The sequence below is a fragment of the Anolis sagrei genome, chromosome 4 (assembly GCF_037176765.1).
Source record: "Anolis sagrei isolate rAnoSag1 chromosome 4, rAnoSag1.mat, whole genome shotgun sequence".
NCBI lineage: Eukaryota > Metazoa > Chordata > Lepidosauria > Squamata > Dactyloidae > Anolis > Anolis sagrei.
The window spans coordinates 164,724,235-164,744,627 of record NC_090024.1 but is presented as its reverse complement, the minus strand read 5'-3'; the positions used below and the strand labels follow the sequence as shown (position 1 = coordinate 164,744,627).

Below are 20,393 nucleotides of genomic sequence, written 5' to 3'. Positions count from 1 at the left end.
TATTTCCACAGTACTATGTTCTCTTATGTCTGTTTTCCAGTAATACACTTTACAAGTTAAGAAATCCTACAGCAATCTTTAGAAGCTATAATGTTGTTTCAACATGTCCATCTTGGTTAAGGGAGATTGCAGAGGAAATGGAGACCCCTAATTTCCTTTATGGGTCACACATTTTTTTTATTGATTATTATTTCCTTCATAGAATTGGCATGCAAGAAATTACTGATTTTTTTCATGAGCAATATTATGAAGTTAAGATTCATTCCGTCATATTTTTATCTTTATTTATTTATTTATTTACTTTGCTTCTATACCGCTGTTCTCAGCCCGGGGGCAACTCACAGCGGTGTACAACATAGGCAAAACAAATTCAAGACACGGTATAAAAACAATTCACAATCCGGCAATATACAAAAACATGGTCATATACAAAAACATCGTCATTACTATGAAACCATTCAACGTCGTCTCATCGTCCAAATCACCATCCAGTATCATTATCCGTTATTCCATTCCTGTAGTCATTACCAATCATTGCACTTATTGTTTGAACGCCTTCTTGAACAACCAAGTCTTTAATTTCCTGCGGAATATCATCAAGGAAGGAGCCAGTCTAATGTCCACGGGAAGGGTGTTCCACAGCCGAGGAGCCACCACCGAGAAGGCCCTATCTCTCGTCCCCGCCAGCCGTGCTTGTGACGCGGGCGGGATCGAGAGCAGGGCCTCCCCGGAAGATCTCAAAGTTCTGGTGGGCTCGTAGGCCGAGATGCGGTCGGAAAGGTATCTTGGGCCGGAACCGTTTAAGGCTTTATAGGCCAACGCCAGCACCTTGAATTGAGCCCGGTAGCAAATCGGCAGCCAGTGGAGCTGGTACAGCAAGGGGGTTGTATGCTCCCTGCATCCTGCTCCTGTTAATATCATGGCTGCCGCACGTTGGACCAATTGAAGCTTCCGGGCCATCTTCAAAGGCAACCCCACGTAGAGAGCGTTGCAGTAGTCTAAACGGGATGTAACCAGAGCGTGGACTACCGTGGCCAAGTCAGACTTCCCAAGGTACGGGCGCAGCTGGCGCACAAGCCTTAGCTATGCGAATGCTCCCCTGGTCACCGCCGAGACCTGGGGCTCCAGGCTCAGCGACGAATCCAGGATCACACCCAAGCTGCGAACCTGCGCCTTCAAGGGGAGTGCGACCCCGTCCAGCACAGGCTGTAACCCTATACCCTGTTCGGCCTTGCGACTGATCAGGAGTACCTCTGTCTTGTCTGGATTCAATTTCAATTTGTTCGCCCTCATCCAGACCGTTACAGCAGCCAGGCACCGGTTCAGGACTTCGACAGCCTCCTTAGTAGCAGGTGGAAAGGAGTGACAGAGTTGGACATCATCTGCGTACAGATGACACCGTACCCCAAAACTCCGGATGATCTCTCCCAGCGGCTTCATGTAGATGTTAAACAACATGGGAGACAGTCTTGAGCCCTGAGGAACCCCACAAGACAAAGGTCGTGGGGTTGAACAGGTGTCCCCCAATAACACCTTCTGGGATCGGCCCTCCAGGAATGACCGGAGCCACCGTAAAACAGTGGCCCCGAGACCCATCCCCGCGAGGCGTTCCAGAAGGATACCGTGGTCAACGGTATCGAAGGCCGCTGAGAGGTCCAGCAGCACCAACAGGGACACACTCCCCCTGTCGAGCTCCCGGTGCAGATCATCCACTAAGGCGACCAAGACTGTCTCAGTTCCATGTCCCGGTCTGAAACCAGACTGTGCCGAATCCAGATAATCCGTGTCTCCCAAGAATACCTGGAGTTGTGAGGCTACCGCGCGTTCCAGGACTTTGCCCAAAAAGGGGAGATTGGAAACTGGCCGGAAGTTGTCAAATTTAGTGGGGTCCAGTGATGGTTTTTTCAACAGCGGTTTTATTATAGCTTGCTTTAAACTCGCTGGAATCTTGCCTTCCCGAAGGGAGGCATTAACCACCACCTCAACCCACTCAGCCAATCCCCCTCTGGCCTCCTTTAGAAGCCAGGATGGGCAGAGGTCTAGGATGGACGTGGTAGGCCTCATTCCTCCAAGTATCTTGTCCACATCCTCGGGTTTCACCAATTGAAATGAATCCATCAAAATAGGACAAGCAGGTGCTCGTGTTACATCCTCAGAGACTGCCCTTAATATGGTGTCCAGACCAGAATGGATCAAAGCAACTTTGTCTGCAAAGAACTGAGCAAAAGCTTCACAGCGAGAAGCCGAATTGTCAGGGTTCCCGCCTAGGGCGGCAGGGTTTAAAAGGCCTCTGACAATTCAGAACAGCTCAGCCGGACGGTTCTTTGCAGACGCAATAGCTTTCTTTGCGGCTTTTATTGCCGCGGCATATGCCCTTAAAAAGGACACAAACTGTGTTCGATTTGGCTCGCTTGGATCCAAACGCCACACACTCTCTAGTTCCCTCTTCCTTCGCTTCATCGCTGCCAGCTCCTCAGTAAACCAAGGGGCTGGTTTAGCTCGGCTACTTGAGAGGGGACGTTCCACAGCGATCGTGTCAATTGCCCTAGTCATCTCCCCATTCCTGAGAGCGACCAGGGCATCAACAGGATCACCTACCGAGGTGGCGGAGAATTCCCCAAGAGCCATCAGGAATCCATCCGGATCCATAAGCCTCCTGGGGCGGACCAACTTAATGGGTCCTCCACTTCTGCAGAGGTTGGGGGGCGCAGTGAGCCTAAATCTGACCAGGAAGTGGTCTTTGTATTAAATGAAGATGAATAACACATCAGTATTAATTTATTTGAGGAACTGAAGTTACAAAAAATACTTTCCTAAAAGTAGTGCATAGTGGAAACATCTACCGGTGTTGCTTAATGAGATGGTATTGTAGGGAGGGATTTCCTTAAGTAATGATGAATACAAAATACATGCAGAACCCTAACTTTTAAAAATATATTGAAAAAGTATTATTTCTCTTTCCTGCAGGTTTCTAGTTCTCGTTCACAGTTAATATATTTTATGCAAAATATAAGTGAGTTTTAAAAAAATTAGTAATGAAGTCAAAACTTTAGGGATAATTTTAGTGTATTTTTAAATTTTATATATTTCCTGATGTCTACCACTGAGATTTCAAAATCTGGATCGGAATTCAAAATGTTGAATTGTAAATACTTGAGCATCCCAGTTGGTTATGAAATGTGGCAGCCACCAGCAGTTTGATGTCCATGAGACTTGCTGGAAATATGTGCCAAGTCTGTGTATATGAAATCAATAAAACATGAGCAAGGGTCCATAACAAAAGATACAGAGAAATACACAGCCAAAAGAATCCATCAGAAAGAATGTCTAGACAGGAGTCGCCCAAAACCTGTGGTAAGAAAAGGTATTAAATGGATCAGCTGCAGCAGAGGTAGCTATTACGGTATCAGATCCTAACAAAGACTTGTGTCAGACTGCATAGTGTCATCATTAAAGCTTCCTGGCAGACAGTTCAGTTCTTACTCTCCACAGAAAGGCAATCTGTCTGGGGGCTGAGCTGCAAGCAACTCTGTATTATATGACAGAAGTTTATTTCCAAAGGAAAGATGACACACTTTCAATTTCTTGTTATTAGAAAGCATAATTTAAAGTCGGATTCCATTAACATAGTCATTTTAGAACTGGGCAGACATTCCTTTTTACGTCAAGGTTGCCCTGTTTCTTACGGGAGAAATTTGAGGGAGAAATTGCATACTGGTGGTGCTAGAAAAAACTAGTGAGGGACAGGACCTGACCTAAATAAAAGATAATCAAACCAATTTTCCCACTTGTCCTTCTTCCTCTTTTCCTAAGCTAGCCACGGTTTATGTGTGTTAGGGAGTATGTGGAGCTTTTCTGTAGCTGATAGTATATAAAAGGCTTTGGAAATTAGTCTGAAGGCATCTCTAAAGTTAAAAAGGATGGCAGAGGTATTCAAGCAATAAAAAACACAACTAAAATCTTCCTCTTGTACCTTTAAGGAAGGGATAACTTAGTCTTAAAAGTGTTTTACCATTAATAGACACTTGGGTTAGTTATAACAGAAGCTTGGGCACCTGCAGTTAAAAAGAGCAGGGCAAAATTAGTTAAACAGGTAAATATGCTAGTGCCATTGGTCGATTTTACCCAGGAAAAATCACTTTCACCAGCAGCATTTCCTAGGGTCTCCATGCAAAAATCTTCTCTAGTCCTGCTGCAAAATGAAGGCAGATTAAGCAAGCAACAAAAAATTATAATGTAAAGGGCAAAAGAAAAGAACAAAAGAAGAAGGAATGCAAACAACAGGAAATAAGGAAGAGTAGATAGTCAAGATGATTAATATATACATAGTGTTCCTGTTCAGAATTCCTTCCAGGCTATTCCATTTCCCTAGATCTCCTGTTTTCCCTCCTACTGCTTTTGATGATCCTGCTGCCTATAAACAAAGAGGTTTTACCTGAAAGATTGTTTATACTTCTAAAAATTCTGGGGTTCTCTTGAACATGTGATACCTCCATCAAGTGTGAATGGTGCCATTTGGACTACACTGGGAGTTGCACTTGGCAAATGAGGTCACGAGAAATGCGTATGAAAAGAAGGGTTTCTTCCTTACCACTGAACCTTTTCTGTAAACTTGAAGATGGAATATATTACTCTAAAAATAAAAAATGTAGGAACTGCCTGAATTGGGAGTCTTAGGAGAGTATGTTATTAATGACTTCTGCACACAAAAGTGCAGCTTATGTACACATGAGTCCCATTTCAGGTGAGGGCAAGGGGACATCATCTTGTCCTTTATTCTGCCCAAAGACTTCCTATGATTGGTAACTATCCAAATATGGGGGAGACCCTTGCTGACATTGCTTACCAATAGGGAAAGGAGGAACGTGATGTAAACCACAAAGATATAACTGCTCCCAAGGGAATGAAAAGATGGGTGCCACTTCACTTACTCCCCACACCTCAAGATGAGACAACCTTCCTTTTCATAGCCTGAATTATCTCCCCCTACTTCCATTCTCCCCTGGGAAGTGAGAGCATTAGGGCCCCTCCAGGGGTTTGACAACCACTAGGTGGTGGAAGGACACACTAACTATATGTAAAGAGTTATGCCAATATAGGATCTTGGACCCAGGTTGCCTAGAATCTGAAGTGCAACCTGTTTTACAAGTAGTGATCCTAAAGTCAACATTTACAGTATTAATGTCAAGGACAGATATAATGGTGGATATTGGCTTATACCATTGTGCTAGTATTAGAACTCTGCCATCTGACCTAATGACTTGATTTATCACTCTGTTGTGGATGATGAACAAAATTATTCATTATCAGGATGGAAGCCAATTTCTTTAAAAATCCTTTTGGGATAGAAGCCAATGCCCTTTTAAAAAACCATTAGTCACTAGATAGTGTAGATAGTACATGCATCATACTATCTACATAACAAGCAAAGGGAATTTGGGGGTGGGGATGTTACAATTCAGCATGTATTGGCTAGCTTCAGAAGGTTTGCTAGCTGTACATGCCAAACACTTGAGTACCACAGAACCAGAAGAGTGCACGCAGTTTACAGTCTAAAAAACCCAAGAGAACAAGATCACATTTCCTGTTGTGAAACTAAGTAAATAAAAGTCTGGATGCCGTCTGCCTTGTTCAAGAATATGTGCGTAATCAGAATGGTCTTCAAAAGACTGTTTACCAGAAAGTACACAGCCCACTGCCAAAGTTCCCTTGAAACTTTGTCCAAGGCAGCAGCCAAACTGAAATGTTTGCAATTCTACCAGTAATGCTGCTAGCTGACTTCAGTTATACTGCTGTGTAATAGACTGGTTCCTGAAAACAAGAAGGATGATAAACATTGTCAGGCAGTGATCAATTAACTATTTTAAAGAAACTTAGGGCAGAAAAGTCATGATGTGAGCCCACAGAAGAAATTCAGTTATCTTGTTTCATTCTTTTAATTTCTATACCATCTTCACACAAAGATAACAAGGACATTTACAACTTGCACGCAGGAGAGAGACAGAAAAAGGTGGGCATAGGCAAAAACAACATCAGGACCTTTCCCACATCAATTGTTCTTCCTTCTCACCCATGTCATGGTTTATGGGGATTAGAATGTACAGTGTTTGATTCCAAACTATAGAATCTTATTTTGTTTTCTGTATTTATTGACTTTGTTTTCCATATTTGTTGATTTTACTTAGAACTAGATTTAACCTCTATAGCTCAAAGATTGGTATGCCATCTGTTCCTGGTAACTTGGTTCTCCCAAGCTCTTTGAGGACAGTTCCCACTTTCCTTTTTTAAATTATAGGTTCATCTTGAAATGGTTCTTCTTGAATTAATTAGTCATTTTCAACTATTTTATACAGTTCTTCTGTGCGTAACTTCCATGATCTTTTTATTTCTACTTGATCATTTAATGTGTATGTTCTGCTGGTTTTAGAACATCACCATTCTTGGTTTAAATTTCTCTTTAGTTTCTCAGATCTTTTGGAAGAAGTCCCCCTTTTTTTGCTGTCATCTTCTATTTTTCTGCATTGATAACAGTAGTTCTCTTTGTCTCTGCACACTAGTTGCTGAGCAGTTGAATTCAGAGTTCTGAGTCTATTTTTATCATACTTTACTTTTGCTTCTCTTCTTTTCTTAATTACTTGACATCCATCGAAGCTTTTCTTCAGGTTGCATTTTGGCATTATAGTTGGTTTAGCGTCCTTTAGCCTTATTCTCATTTTCTTACATTAATAATCCATTGTGCCACAATTGGCTCTTGGTCTTGCTTTTGCAAAGAAAATTGGGCTTCTCCATCTTCTGCATCCAGAAGTTTTTTATTTCTATATTGGCCATCATATGATGATTATGTATGTAAAGGGCTTTTTGGTTGGTTTGATAATGTATTTGCAAGGGACTAAATGTTGGCCTTGCAAAATTCAATCAGCAGGAATAGGTCAGTGGCATGAATGAAACAATTGAATGTGTTGGAACTCAAGGCAAAAGGCACACACTACTACATGTAAAACGGGGAGAAAAAGATATGATCCTCCAGAAATTGTTGGAGTGAGACCTCCACCCACAACATAGCTGATGATAAGAGGTGCTGTGAGTCATAGCTGATTGACATCTGGAGGGCTGTATCATTCACTCCTGGCCTATAGAGTTTATCCCCTAATCAGAGATTTTGCACCTATAGGTTGCACTGTTATTACTGTTGTACTATCACAATACCTTGGCAACCCTGGGGAGGTGATCATGCTCAAAACAGTGGGTGGAGATTGAACAGCACAGGCTGTTTTAAAATAAATAAACCAGCTCTTTGGTTACAAGTTTCAAGTACTATTTCAAAAGGAAAGCCATTCTAAAAAACGTATATAATAGCTGCTCAAAGTACAGATGACTTCACCTTGCAAAGGAAGGGAGGAAAGCCAGAGAGTAAGAGATATGACTCAACTGCAGCTGGAAATTAGATCAATTTTTCAGCAATAAAAAACAAGCATACTTTCAAATAAACATATGGTTCTCAGCCAAATGTAATGTAATGTAACGATTACATCAAGATTCATAACCTATTTTTCTTTCCTTTATACCTGAGAGCAGGGTCCTAGATTCCTTTTGGACCTTATTCATATGTTGACATCCAAAAAAGTATCACTGGGTACTGAAGTCATATAAATATGGCCAAGTGGAAAAAGTCATGTCAACAATCCAGACTGAAGTGCATTGCAGATGTTAGAAATGTTTCTAAAAATGTGAGGACATTGTGGATTACCTTGCAACTGAAGATGCTGAACCTATCTTGTCAATATTCTGTAAGGTCTTCATTCAAAAGCATTACTTTTCAAAGTGGATACAGGATTTATATAGTGTCTGCCCAGGCTTTTGAATGTGTTACATGCACAATGCAACACTAGATGGATTTTATATCTGCATATTTAGCCATTGTTTCCTGAAAGTTAGACAAACATTATTTCATTGATATGTTTTTATGTTCATTTTCTATTTTTTCCAATTAAGTTTTTGTTTTGTTTTGCTGTTTCTTTTTTATTTTTCCTTGTTTGTCTTTTTACTGAAATACAATAATAAGTGGGAGTGGAAAGACTGGTTTATGCATACCAGTTTTTTGTAAGTATACTATTCCTACTGAAGGTATTTGTCAACTTCATTAACAAAAGAAAACTGACTAGACCAGATTTACAGAAAGTCCAACTAACTACACGATAAACCAGAAAAACCTATTAGGATTTTGTAGCATAAACAATGAGAAGGCATATTGCCCTACTTGCTTCTTTTAAAAAGCAAAAAATAATAAAGGAGCAGAAATCAAGAGAAAGAATTGTGGATTATGTCTTGACAAACATCTAAATAATGAAACATCACATTATCGACTCAAAAAAAAACACTTTTTGATTATGTATCAAGAGCATCTTTAGATAATTTTGTTTTTATCTTTTTAACTCATATATTCTATTCAAGTATTTACACTAATGCAATTTTGTAGGAAAACTTCAATTTCCATAAAAAATGCAAATTATTTATCACATCCAGAATTACTCATCATTGCTATGTATTAAACATTACATTTATTTGGGGGGGGGGGGGTGGAGGACCAAAACCTCATGCACTAATAATAATAATAACTTTATTCATATCCCACCATCATCTCCCCGAAGGGACTCGGGGTGGCTGACTTTTGGATTATTATTTTGCTCACAGACTATGTGAAATATTGTTCAAGGTTCCAGTGTTTAAAGCCTTCTCTACAGTTCACATTCCATTTTTAAAGGGTAACTCTAACAGAGATAATTGAGACCAATCTAGTTTCTTTCACTACCTATCTTATATTCTGAATGTACAAGCTTCCTGCTGAGTGAAATGCAATTAAATCAGAATGGCAAATATGCAAGAAAGTTTAGCCAGTGTGTTGTTTTGTAGGTAGCCTGCTGTTCACCGCATTTACAAAAGTTGAATTCATACAATAGGTTTCAATCAATTAACTGGAAAAAGCAGTTCTAACAAAAGCTAACCATAAAAGACTGACTATTAATGCGTAATCATTATTTCTTTCAAAACAGAAAAAAGTTAAAGCTTTCATTTGGCTCTGATTAGCAGGTTTCATACAGTGAGCATTTGGTAACTATAAACATTGAGATCTAGGGTGCATCTACACTACAATTAATTCAGTTTGGCACCACATTACCTGCTATGGCTCAATGCTTTGGAATCACAGGAGTTAAGCGTCTGGTGACATACCAGCACGCTTTGGCAGAAAAGTCTGAAATCTTTGTAAAACTATCATGATTCTACAGCATTGAGCCATAATTGTTAAAATGGGGTCAAACAATTTTGAAGTGTAGATGCACGTCTAGTTTCATAGTTGTTGGAAGTCAATATGGTGTAGTGATTTGAGCATTGGGATAAAGTTCTGCAGACCAAGGTTTTAATCCTTGCCCAACCACAGAAACTCACTGGGTGACCTTGGGCAAGTTACATTCTCTCAATTCAGATGAAGGCAATGACAAATCTCCTTCTGGACAAATTTTTAAAAACAAAAAACCAAACATGTTTCTCTTAGAGTTACAAATCAGAAACAACCTGAAGACACACAGTTAACATCATAATTGTTGGGTTTCATTGGACAAAGACATAAACCCAACTCAGGTTTGGTGTTCTCGGCACCCACCTTAATTGCTGGTCTTGTTCTATTTTTTGTTTCAGCTATCACAAACATGCTACAAAAACCACAAAATCCCTTCATCCAGTCTATTTCTTCTTCCAAATACTGTTTCTTCATTTAGTTGTAGTTTGGTGTGGCACCAGCACTCTTTAGCAAAGTTCTTGTAAAACTGCAACTCTCATGATTCCATAGCTTTGAGGCATGGCAGTTACAGTAGTGTCAAACGACATTAATTTTACAGTGTAGCCATACCCTAAGTCTACCGTGTAAATTCCACAGTATAGATGCACCAACACCCTGCACATTCAGAACAACGACACTTTGACATAATCCAATGAAAGCTGAATGCTCTTTTACAGAACTTTACCTTAGGTTGGATTGTAATCCTTATCTCTTACTGCTTGGGTTACAAGGTGAAAAGTCAAGTGCCAGATAAAATGAATGATGGTACTTTCTTGTGATTGCAACATTTACTTTACTATATAAGGTAATTTGCATGCCATTTCTCATCTTGCATTACTCAGCATGATTTGGTCATCTTTGACTTACTCATTATGGCAAGGCTGGGCTGATGAAACCAATCTGACAGAGCAGAAACTCTCCTTAATCTATAAAAGCATGCAGTTTGAATATGATAAAGGAAACTTTTCAAAACGTTAGCTTTCTTTATATTGTACATATTTTTTGTTTCCGATCTGGGTACATGAAACTTCCAAAATTAAGAATCAAAAGAAAGCAAGTCAGCACTCATAGTCAGTGTGTGTGTGTGTATATGTATATGTATATGTATGGGGGGGGGGGGGATTGCTGTTTAAACCATGAGTGCTGACTTGCTTTCTTATTACTATTAGAGGGATGGATGGATGGATGGAGATATATATATATATATATTAGTATTAAGCCTACACCTGTTATAAATTTTAAACAAAAACCACCAAGTACTCAAGTAAAAAAAAAAAAAACAAACCCTTGGGGATCCAATTCTATCATGTATATCCAGTAACAGACTGTTATGCTTAAAATATGAAACCAGTATTTATTCTTCCAAGGGAGGGTCTTCTCCTCCATGTATATCAACACACCCTTGGCCAGGAAGGAGATGGTCAAAGGATTTTGCAATGTCTGGTAAGTATCCCTGAGTTAACCCCTGTCAGGCTTCTGACAAGCAGACAGGAACTGACCATTTCAAAAAGAAATCAAGTGATTCATTGTATCCCACAGGAAGCCTCTGAAGTCAAGAATAAACCCATGAACTCCCACTTTCCCCTTCTGGCTTACAGCTCACAAACCACGCTTCCTCCCCATCTGTGTATTAAATGAAACACCTAAAGGAAGGGAAGTACAAAAAAATAAAAAACCAGGGCACCTAGACGCAAAGGAAAACAAGGTTCCGGTACTTCAATTACTCCTGTAGTTCAGAAATTTTAGCAGGTGCAGCTTTCAAAAATCCGCAGTGCTGTGTTTGAAAAGGCTACACATGCCAACATTTCCCCTTCAACTAAGGACATACAAGTTTTGCATGCTAACACTGAGGGCCCTTCCACACAGCCCTATATCCCAGAATATCGATGCAGAAAAATCCCTCATTATATGAGTGTGGACACAGATAACCAGTTCAAAGCAGATATCGTGAGATTTTCTGCCTTGATATTCTGGGATATAGGGCTGTGTGGAAGAGTCCCTAATTTGGGATACAACTAGCCTTAAGCAGCCCTCAGTTCAATTCTCACTTTTGAGAATGTGTATTGATTTAGGTTTGCAAGCAATGCTTCTTTTTCAAAGAGGTGACATGAAGCAAATAAAGTGTAACCAGGACTCTAGAATGGAGATTAAGCACACTCAGTTCAGAGAGAAGGAAAACATTTTAAATTGTAGTTTGGAGTTGTTAGTAGTAGTAGTATTTAAATCCCACATTTTCTCCCAAAAGGAAATCAAAGCAGTTAACAGTGCTAAAAAGAACAACCATGTACAATTTTAAACTGAAAACTGTATATAAATATATAAACATTAAAAGAACATTAAATATGGGGCATGGTAATATTCCTGCAGGAAAGCATGACTGTCATGAAAGATCAGTCAAGATTTCCCAGTATGGATTCCCAAACCTATAAGGATGCACATTTACTTATCACATCTTGCTGAGTACTGCGGGGAATATGAGTCAAATACTGGTATAAGCTTAGGCCAACATTGCTATTATATAAAGTGTGGAACATTCCTTATAAATTGGCACATTCCTGAAGTTTACAGAGTTTGTAATTTGCATTATAATTCTCATTTTTCAACAAAACTATCGCTATTATTATTTTTAATATTGCTAAGTGATGGGACTACTGTGAAGGCTACAGTCTCCTACAAAAGAATGAATAAAATATTAAAGTTGTTCACAAATGTTTCTGCTTAACCTTTAAACTTCTTTTTTGTTAAGTTTTCTAGTATTTTCCTACTTGGTTAAATGTTCACTGCATAACTTTGACTCTTAACTTCTCTCTCTCCACTCTACTGGTTCCAAAGCAACCTTTGTGCAAGGGTTAACAGCCGCACAGGCATGCTCCGTTCACATTCTTTTTCTACATGGATTTGGACTACTGAGCAGCTGTCAGTAAGTGTGGAATGCAGGGACCTGAAGAGAACCGTAACTTAGGTCTGAGTAGCTTACTGGAAGATTAAAATATAACTTCTTCTCTTTGGTACCAAATACCAGACATACATTGCTGCAACTCAGACATTAAACTACCTAGCTGCCAAATTCTATTTATTTGCTGTACTTTCTAAAAACGTTTAAGCAACTTCCAAAACAGTGTAACACATTTTAAAAAATGGCAAGTGCATCAAAGCAATTTAAGAACTTGCAATCTAGCAATAAAAATAGCAACCAGCATAATTAAAAAGGAATTCAAAACAAGCTGAAGCTTACGTAAGTTTAGCCAAGCCCTCATTCTCTTCTGATGGCCTATTTAAAAAGCCAACATGTAAAAAGAAGACAGATATGGAGCAAGGGAGGGTCCTTTTTGGAGATGGCACCACAGCTAAAAAGACCCTGTCTTTTGAGTTACCTAGTCAAAATGAATCAGCAACAAATCTCAGTTAATAGAAATGGCCAAGGGCTCAATCTACCCTGAACATTTAATGCAGTTCTAAACTAGCTTCAAATTGCCATGGTCAGGCAACAAACTCTTACATAAGTGCGCAAAAGAAAGCCCTTAATGTGCATCAGTGCTCTGTGGCTTATGTAATCCCCATCCGGGCTGCAAGCTGGTTCCAAGATTTCCTATGAAATACCTGTACTATAAAACCACTTTTTTCAATATCAGTTTAAAACTGCCTTTAAACCAGGATATGAAAGAAGGAACTTCTATCCAAAAAGAGGAAATAATTTGAATATGGGGCTTCCTTACTCCATTCATAGTTTGGTAAAGATCTGAATCAAGGCTATAGCAACACATGTAGTATGCAATATGAGATGAACTAGAGATCTTTACCTTTATTTAAACAAATTTATTATTCTACAGATAGTAGCGCCCGGTCATGCCTACAGTACAGATCAGGCATAGGCAATCTTTGACCCTCTGGTGTTATGGACTTCAACTCCCACAATTCCTAAACAGCCTACCCGCTGTTAGGAATTCTAGGGGTTGAAGTCCAAAACACCTGGAGGGCCAACGTTTGCCCATGCCTGGTATAGTTCGTTTCTCAACAAGAATTATTTCCAAGGTAGGGATCTCCAGCAAAAGAAGTTCTAACACCTCATGAAAACATATTCTTTTTGCTCTTTGGTAAATTCTTACCCTGCTTTTACAATTTCAATTTATGCATGCCAATGGCTGCTCCTGAATTCAGGATCTTTCATGTGCCCTGGGTTTGAAACCATGGTCTGAAACTGGCTCTCAGAAGGAAGATTTTGAGCACTCAGAAACCAGAGTCAAGTTTTGGAAATAAACACTAGATTTTACACTCTAGCAAACTTCTGATTATTTTAGATGTTTCTGTACACATTACTACATTGCATTTTACCAATAAACCAGTATTTTCAGGAATTCCTACTCAGTGTTATAGGCCAATGCAGCTTAAGCATAACAAATTCTTCCCAAAGTACTGACATTTCAAAATCTTAAACAATTAATATATTTAATTTGTGAAGTACAAACATATACAGGATATGCAAACACTTTCATATCTTGACTTCAACAAAAGATTTGTTTTGCAAATTCTTCTGCTACTAGGGTTGCTGCTTCAATTATATTTTCCATATTTAACTGCTCACTTCAGGCTCTTGTAGAGTCTCTCAGTAATGACCAAATGTGTTTATACTTCTAGAGTCATAGCTTATTTTCTCAAACATTGCATGTTTTATTACTTATAATAGGCTGAACTTGTGATCTATGACTAATCAGAGTTCAAACCAAACAAAAATGTACGGTAATACTCTGCTTGGTACTATTTTTCCTAGACTACCTGAATACTCGAGTACAAGCTTTGCTTACTAGGAGCAGATAGTGGTTAATTTTCCATCTATCACTGAATCTATCACATGATCCATTTGAAAGTCCCCAAATTCTTCACAATGTTCTTGAAATATTTTTGTTGAAGCTTATTGGCCCCCTAGACCAGATACTTTTGTATGAACACTAATAGACCATCCGCACTACAGCAATGTGACTACTTTAACCACCATGGATCCATTCTGTGAAATTCTGAGATTTGTAGTTTGTTGTAGAACGAGTGCCCTCTGAAGGATAAGGTAAATATCTCACAAAACTACAAATTCCAGAATTCTTTAGCATTAAGCCATGGCAGTCAATGCGGTCTCAAGCTGCTATAATTCTGTAGTGTGAATACAACCAAGTCCTTTTTATGCAGAAGTGCCAAATAGATGAGGCAGTATTTTGCTGAATTTATCTGCCACAAGCAACAAACAAATGGAACCAAGATGCACTGAATCAAAAATCTAAAAGAGAAAAAAGTGTTTTAATTGAACACATATAGATGGGTCTATTTGTGGGAGTTAAGTCACAAATACTGGATAAAGGTTTCCCAGATCCAAACGAAACAATTGGTTTTTAGTCATGCTAAAGATGGAATTCATTCTGATGTAATTTACTTAATTACATTCATACTCCACCTTTCCTTCACGTGTTGCTGATTGTATACTTGGCTCTCTTCCTCCTCTTATTACTTCTAATACAGCTTTGTGTGGTAGACCAGGCAAAAAGAAAGAATTAGTCTGTGTCATCCAGTATGTTTCAAAGCTCAATGGATATTTGTTTATATATGACACTAAAAACTACACTACACTGTCTCTTCTCAGATGTGTAGATTCAGTCCATTAACTGAACAGAAACCAATCAGCACTTGATTTCCCCTCTCTTTTGGAGCTATCACTTATTAACAGCTATTCCATTTGGCTGGAATAAAGTTGGGACATACTGCATAATTAGAACACTATGTCTTCTCTTTAATAGCAATTTTCCCATCCTATGGAATCCAGAAACTTGTACTTTAAATATTTAGCATTTTCTGACAGGAAGCATTAGTGCCCCAGCAAACTACAAAGCCCAGGATTCCATAGCATGCAGTCACTTAAACCTTCTAGACCCAACTCTTGACCTTCCATGGTTTTCACTAGAGATTTTGAGGCCAGGTTACTCTTACAGCCCATTCAGCTCTATACACAGAAATACCTGTGCAATACAATTATTGAATCCAAATAAGCCCTTCTGATATCCAAACCAGAATGGAATTTAATCTAATCCAGTCTGTTTTAGTACTAACAGTTCTTATAACTATGTAAATCTTGCACTTTTAGTTTTTAATCTGTAACTGCTATATATAGCAACTTGTCGTTTCTTTTAAAAAAATGTGAAAGAGGTCATTTTAGCATTTTAATCCTTACATAATAATGTTTCCTACAAATTTCACTTATGCCACTTGTGTATTTCTTCCACAACCACATCCTGCTTACAGGCACTACCATGTAATGTGTAGTTTGTGGTTCAGTGTAGGCAGACATTCCAAAGCTGTTACTGTACCCAACGTCTGATCATAGGGAAAAATCTGGCATGTCATCTCTTCCCTATCAATAATTTGTATAAATACAACAAATGAACTGGTACTGCATGGTTAACAACATCCTAACAATAAACACACTACTGATATAATCACTGGACTCTGTGACCCAGCATTGGGCTTTACCAGTGAAAACTAACAGTGCCCCCAAGCAACCAAACAATAATACAGCATCAAAATATGTTGTTTCTGACTTATGGTGACCTTCAGGCAAACCTATCACAAAGTTTTCTTTGAAAGATTTCTTCCGAGCAGGTTTTCCTTGCCTTTGTCTGACAGAGTGTGACTTGCCCAAGAACAATTAATGGGTTTCCATGGCTGATTTGAACTCCAGTCTCTAACACTCAAAACACAGCACCACAGTGGCTCACTCACTACAATATATGCTTAACTTTCTCTGGTTACCTTCCACCTAAAATGCTGTTGTCATTACAGGACAGAGACAGGATGCTTATGAAACTGGATAGCTGAGTGCTTTCTCAATAGTAGAGGTTAGGAAACACAGAGAGACACTTTGTTCTTTTAGTGGAAGGGTTTAAAATGCTTTTCTACTTTGCTATTTGTAAAATTCTCTTGACTTTGATCTAATTAACAAAACAAATTGAGCAGAAAATCTTCCTCCTCTATCTCCAACTCAGAGAATGCAAAATATTTAGTGACATGGCATTCTTCAAAACAAAGGAAGTTATGCACTCCTATAAAAAGCCAGCTTGGTATTGCCTATTAGTCTTCTACATCGGTATAGAATAACTATCTTTTTCTGTTTGTTTCATTCGTAAGGCCCTGTTTTAGTTTTTGAGCGTCTCTTCCAAAAATGGGTGCTTTTATGAATGAGTTTTTATCATTTCAAGTCCAAAAAAACTGAATATTTTCATCCCATTGGCTTCTCATGCTCCCCTTCCCTTCAGCTTTAGGCACTGACACTTGGTTGCAGGCCCTGGCAGGCACAGGTGCTTTGGGCCTCCAAGCCACACACACACACTTCTGGGAAGGAGAATGTGTGCATAGCTTGCGGCCCAAAGCACCTGCTCTTGCCAGGGCCTGCAGCCAAGCACTGAAAATCAGGTGACCAAACCATTTCTCTTCCCACTTTTCTTTCATTTCACTAATATTTCTGTACCAGAGGGGGGTGTTCCATTTTGTGCCATCCAAATTAAACAAACGGTACAAAAACACAAAATAAACGGCTGAAATTGTTACTGGATGCATGACTATTGCCTATGCTCTGGGATGAAGACTACAAGTACTATCTCAAGGGAGTGCAGCCATATTCCATGTTAGTTATCAAATACTCCACAGGAGAATGAATTGAAAAGGCTGAGAATTGTATTAGTCGCAATGCTCGATAGTTAAAGATCTCCTAATCACAACATTATTTCAATAAGGTTATTTTAAAAGAAATCGCCACCTATAAGCTAAAAAAGGACAGTCATTAAGACTGATTCTAATAAAACAGAAGCCCTGATGTAGAACTCATCAATGTCGGAGTCTCGAAACTAAAAAGACAAGAACCATTACAACAGTCACAGTGGTAACCAGAATTAAAGCAAGCGTTAAAGACTTCTACCAAAGATTGTATCTTTTTAAAACCTTTGGTCTGATAGCTCTCAAATCATTCTATGCTCACTACACACAAGGTACCATAATGCAGTTGTTCTGGGACTCCAGAAGGGAAACAAACAACCTATGGTGTTTCTCGTAAGCCAGAGATCTAACAGCTGTACAAGGAAGAACATCACAACAAGAGGAAGGTAAATTTAGCCTCATCTACTGGGCAGAACTTCCTCCCCACCCCAGCCTCCAGAAAGAATATTTATCAGTTACCCTGGGACTGCAAAAACGGGAGGAAGCACATCCTGGCACCCTGACAACAATTTGGACAAGGATTACTAGGTCACTGCAATCTCAGAACTTGAAAACATTTTTATTACACTGCAATCCTCTTTGGCCCATCTGGTTTGGGGATTCTGGGAATCGTAGTTCACTAATCACTAAATGCTCTATTCTGTTCTGAACAAAATCACCAGAAAAGGAAGACTGGCACAGTCCCAGCTGCATAAAGGAGACTCTCAGTTAACTGGCACTCGTGGGGATTGGTAGATGCTGGATAAATGCAGTTTCTGGTTGTTTGGGAGTTACTACTAAAAATAAGCCTAACTTATACTATACCTCATAATATACCATTCCATTAACTATGCACTGATTTTATATTAATATTGAAATATATTAAAAGATAAATAAATAAATAAAGATAAAGCCAAACAATGTAACATAGTTTCAATGTATTATATATATATTTTATTTTTTATTTAAAGTGTTATTTCTTTAAGGGGGGTTGCAAGTTGTCTGAGTTCCAGGCCCCTTCTATACAGCTGAATAAAATCCCACATTTTCTGCTTTGAACTGGAATATATGGCAGTGTGGACTCAGATAACCCAGTTCAAAGCAGATATTGTGGGATTTTCTGCCTTGATATTCTGGGTTATATGGCTTTATGGAACGGCCCCCAGTTATCTGAGGGTCTACTATACAAATGTCAAACATTCTCCTTCTCTTGTTTGTCTTGGACTGATAGGGATTTTTTAGTTTTTAATATTGAGGGCAATTTTCTCTCAATCTCCTTAAAAAAAAAACACTAATGTAAACCATTTTGGAAGAGGAAAATATAGGACTTACAATCATTCTAAAAACATTGCCCTAAACCAGCATGATACACATGGAAATACTGATATTTTTGCCCCATGCCCTGCAGCTCTCTCTGCACTGAAAATCTGTGTCAGGCAGTTTTCCAGCCCTCTGGAAAAGTTTTTGAAATGAATGTGAAGCTGGAGGAGAAAGGGGAAACTGCAACTACCCACGTGAAGAAACTGCCTCCTTGTATGTAAAGATCATGCTGGATTATTGGCCAGGGATTTCAGACAAATGATTAGATAATATCTAATCTTTATTTAATTATTTATTTGCTTCATTTGTACCACATTTTTTCCACTCCTGTAGGGGGGCTCAAGGCAGCTTACAACTGTGGCCACTTCAATAACCACTTAAGCATAGTTATAAAACATACCCCATAAACTAAGAACAGTTAAAACATAGAATAAAAACTGGTTAAAAACATATAAAACAGACAACAGATTATCATGTAGCATTTTATAAAAGAAACATCATGCCAGAATCACAGCATGTATGGTTAATGGATAATGCAATCCTAGTCATACATCATTCTTGGCAAAATTCAAAGAAATTTACATTGTGATGTAAGCCTCTATATTCTGGAGGACAGTCTATAGTAGTCTCTCATGATAGATGATTTTAATATCAGCATTGGACTGACCTCTAGTGGACAAATGTTTAAAAGTTGCCCAAAAGGCTGAGAAGGGCGGTATACAAATACAGTAAATAAAATAATAAATAAATAAAGACATTTCAGCAGAACACAGAAATTCAAATATTATTTTTCATTTAAATATCAGGGCTGATAAGAATACATTTTCTCTAATGTCAGAGACATTTTCAAGATCTGCGTTTATCCTAAGTCCCAAGGTCAGAGATAACTGTTGTGACATATACCACACTTTTCACAAAATTTTAGATGTCGTCCTTTCAATGTTTTGGACTTCTACTCCCAGAAGCCATAGTCAGCTTGGTCAACAAGTGAGGAATTCTGGGATGCAAAGTCCAAAATATCTGGAGGATTAATGTTTTGCAATCTTCCCTTAAGAACTAAGGATGATAAACATGGCTTGAAATTATCTCAATCTCTAATCAATAAACAATATTAGTTATTTGGCAAACTACAATTAGCTGAAAATCTGGTGGGGAGGGGGAGAACATGAGTCTTAAGAAAAGGGAGCAATGACCATGTAAACTAAAGGGAATGATCTCAAGTGTCGTGACCTGGCTCTGTAGCATTTGTCATAATTCCAAGTATATGCAGACAACCTGATCACTTACACTAAACAGGAAAGTCTATGACATGAACTGAGGCAGTACTGGAAACCTACATAAAGAACAACATGAGTCTCAGAAAAAACAGCCCCCAAGTTGAATGCCACAGGCACTCTGTCATTTCAACCACTCCCTCTAGTACTTGAGCAAGAAATAGGTGCATGAATGCTAGACTCTACACTGTCATATAATCCAGTTTATCAAAGCAGATAATCCACATTATATGCTTTGAACTGGATTATAAGAATCTATACTGCCATATAAAGTTCAAAGCAGATAATCTGGATTTTATATGTCAGTGTAGATAGGGCCAAGGTGTTTAAGGTTACATCTACACTACCGAATTAATACAGTCTGACATGACTTTAGATCAGTGCTATGGAATTATGGGAGCTGCACTTTTACAAGATCTTTAGCCTTCCCTGCCAAAGTGCTACACTAAACTAAAAATTCCATTGCATTGAGACATGACAATTAAAATGGTGTCAAGTTGCATTAATTTTACAATATAAAGGTCAAGCAAGTGTTCTACAAACAAGTAAATGCAACACCTTCAGTGATAAATTATCATTCTGAGAAAGCAGGGGAGAAACTGATTACTGATTTATGATACAAAAAATGAAACTTCATATTTCTATCCTCAGGAAGGGGGCAAAGCCCAGAAAGTCCAGTCAAGATGAGTAGCTGACAGCAGAAACCTACCAGAATAAATTGCTTACTCTTCAACCTA

The 20,393-nt window shown here is 38.7% G+C and overlaps 1 protein-coding gene across 3 annotated transcripts in view; it reads right to left on the bottom strand.

The window, feature by feature from the left end:
- The window catches only part of GNG12 (G protein subunit gamma 12), a 52,407-nt gene that overhangs the window by 9,473 nt on the left and 22,541 nt on the right, over window positions 1–20,393 (bottom strand). The window lies entirely within an intron of this gene.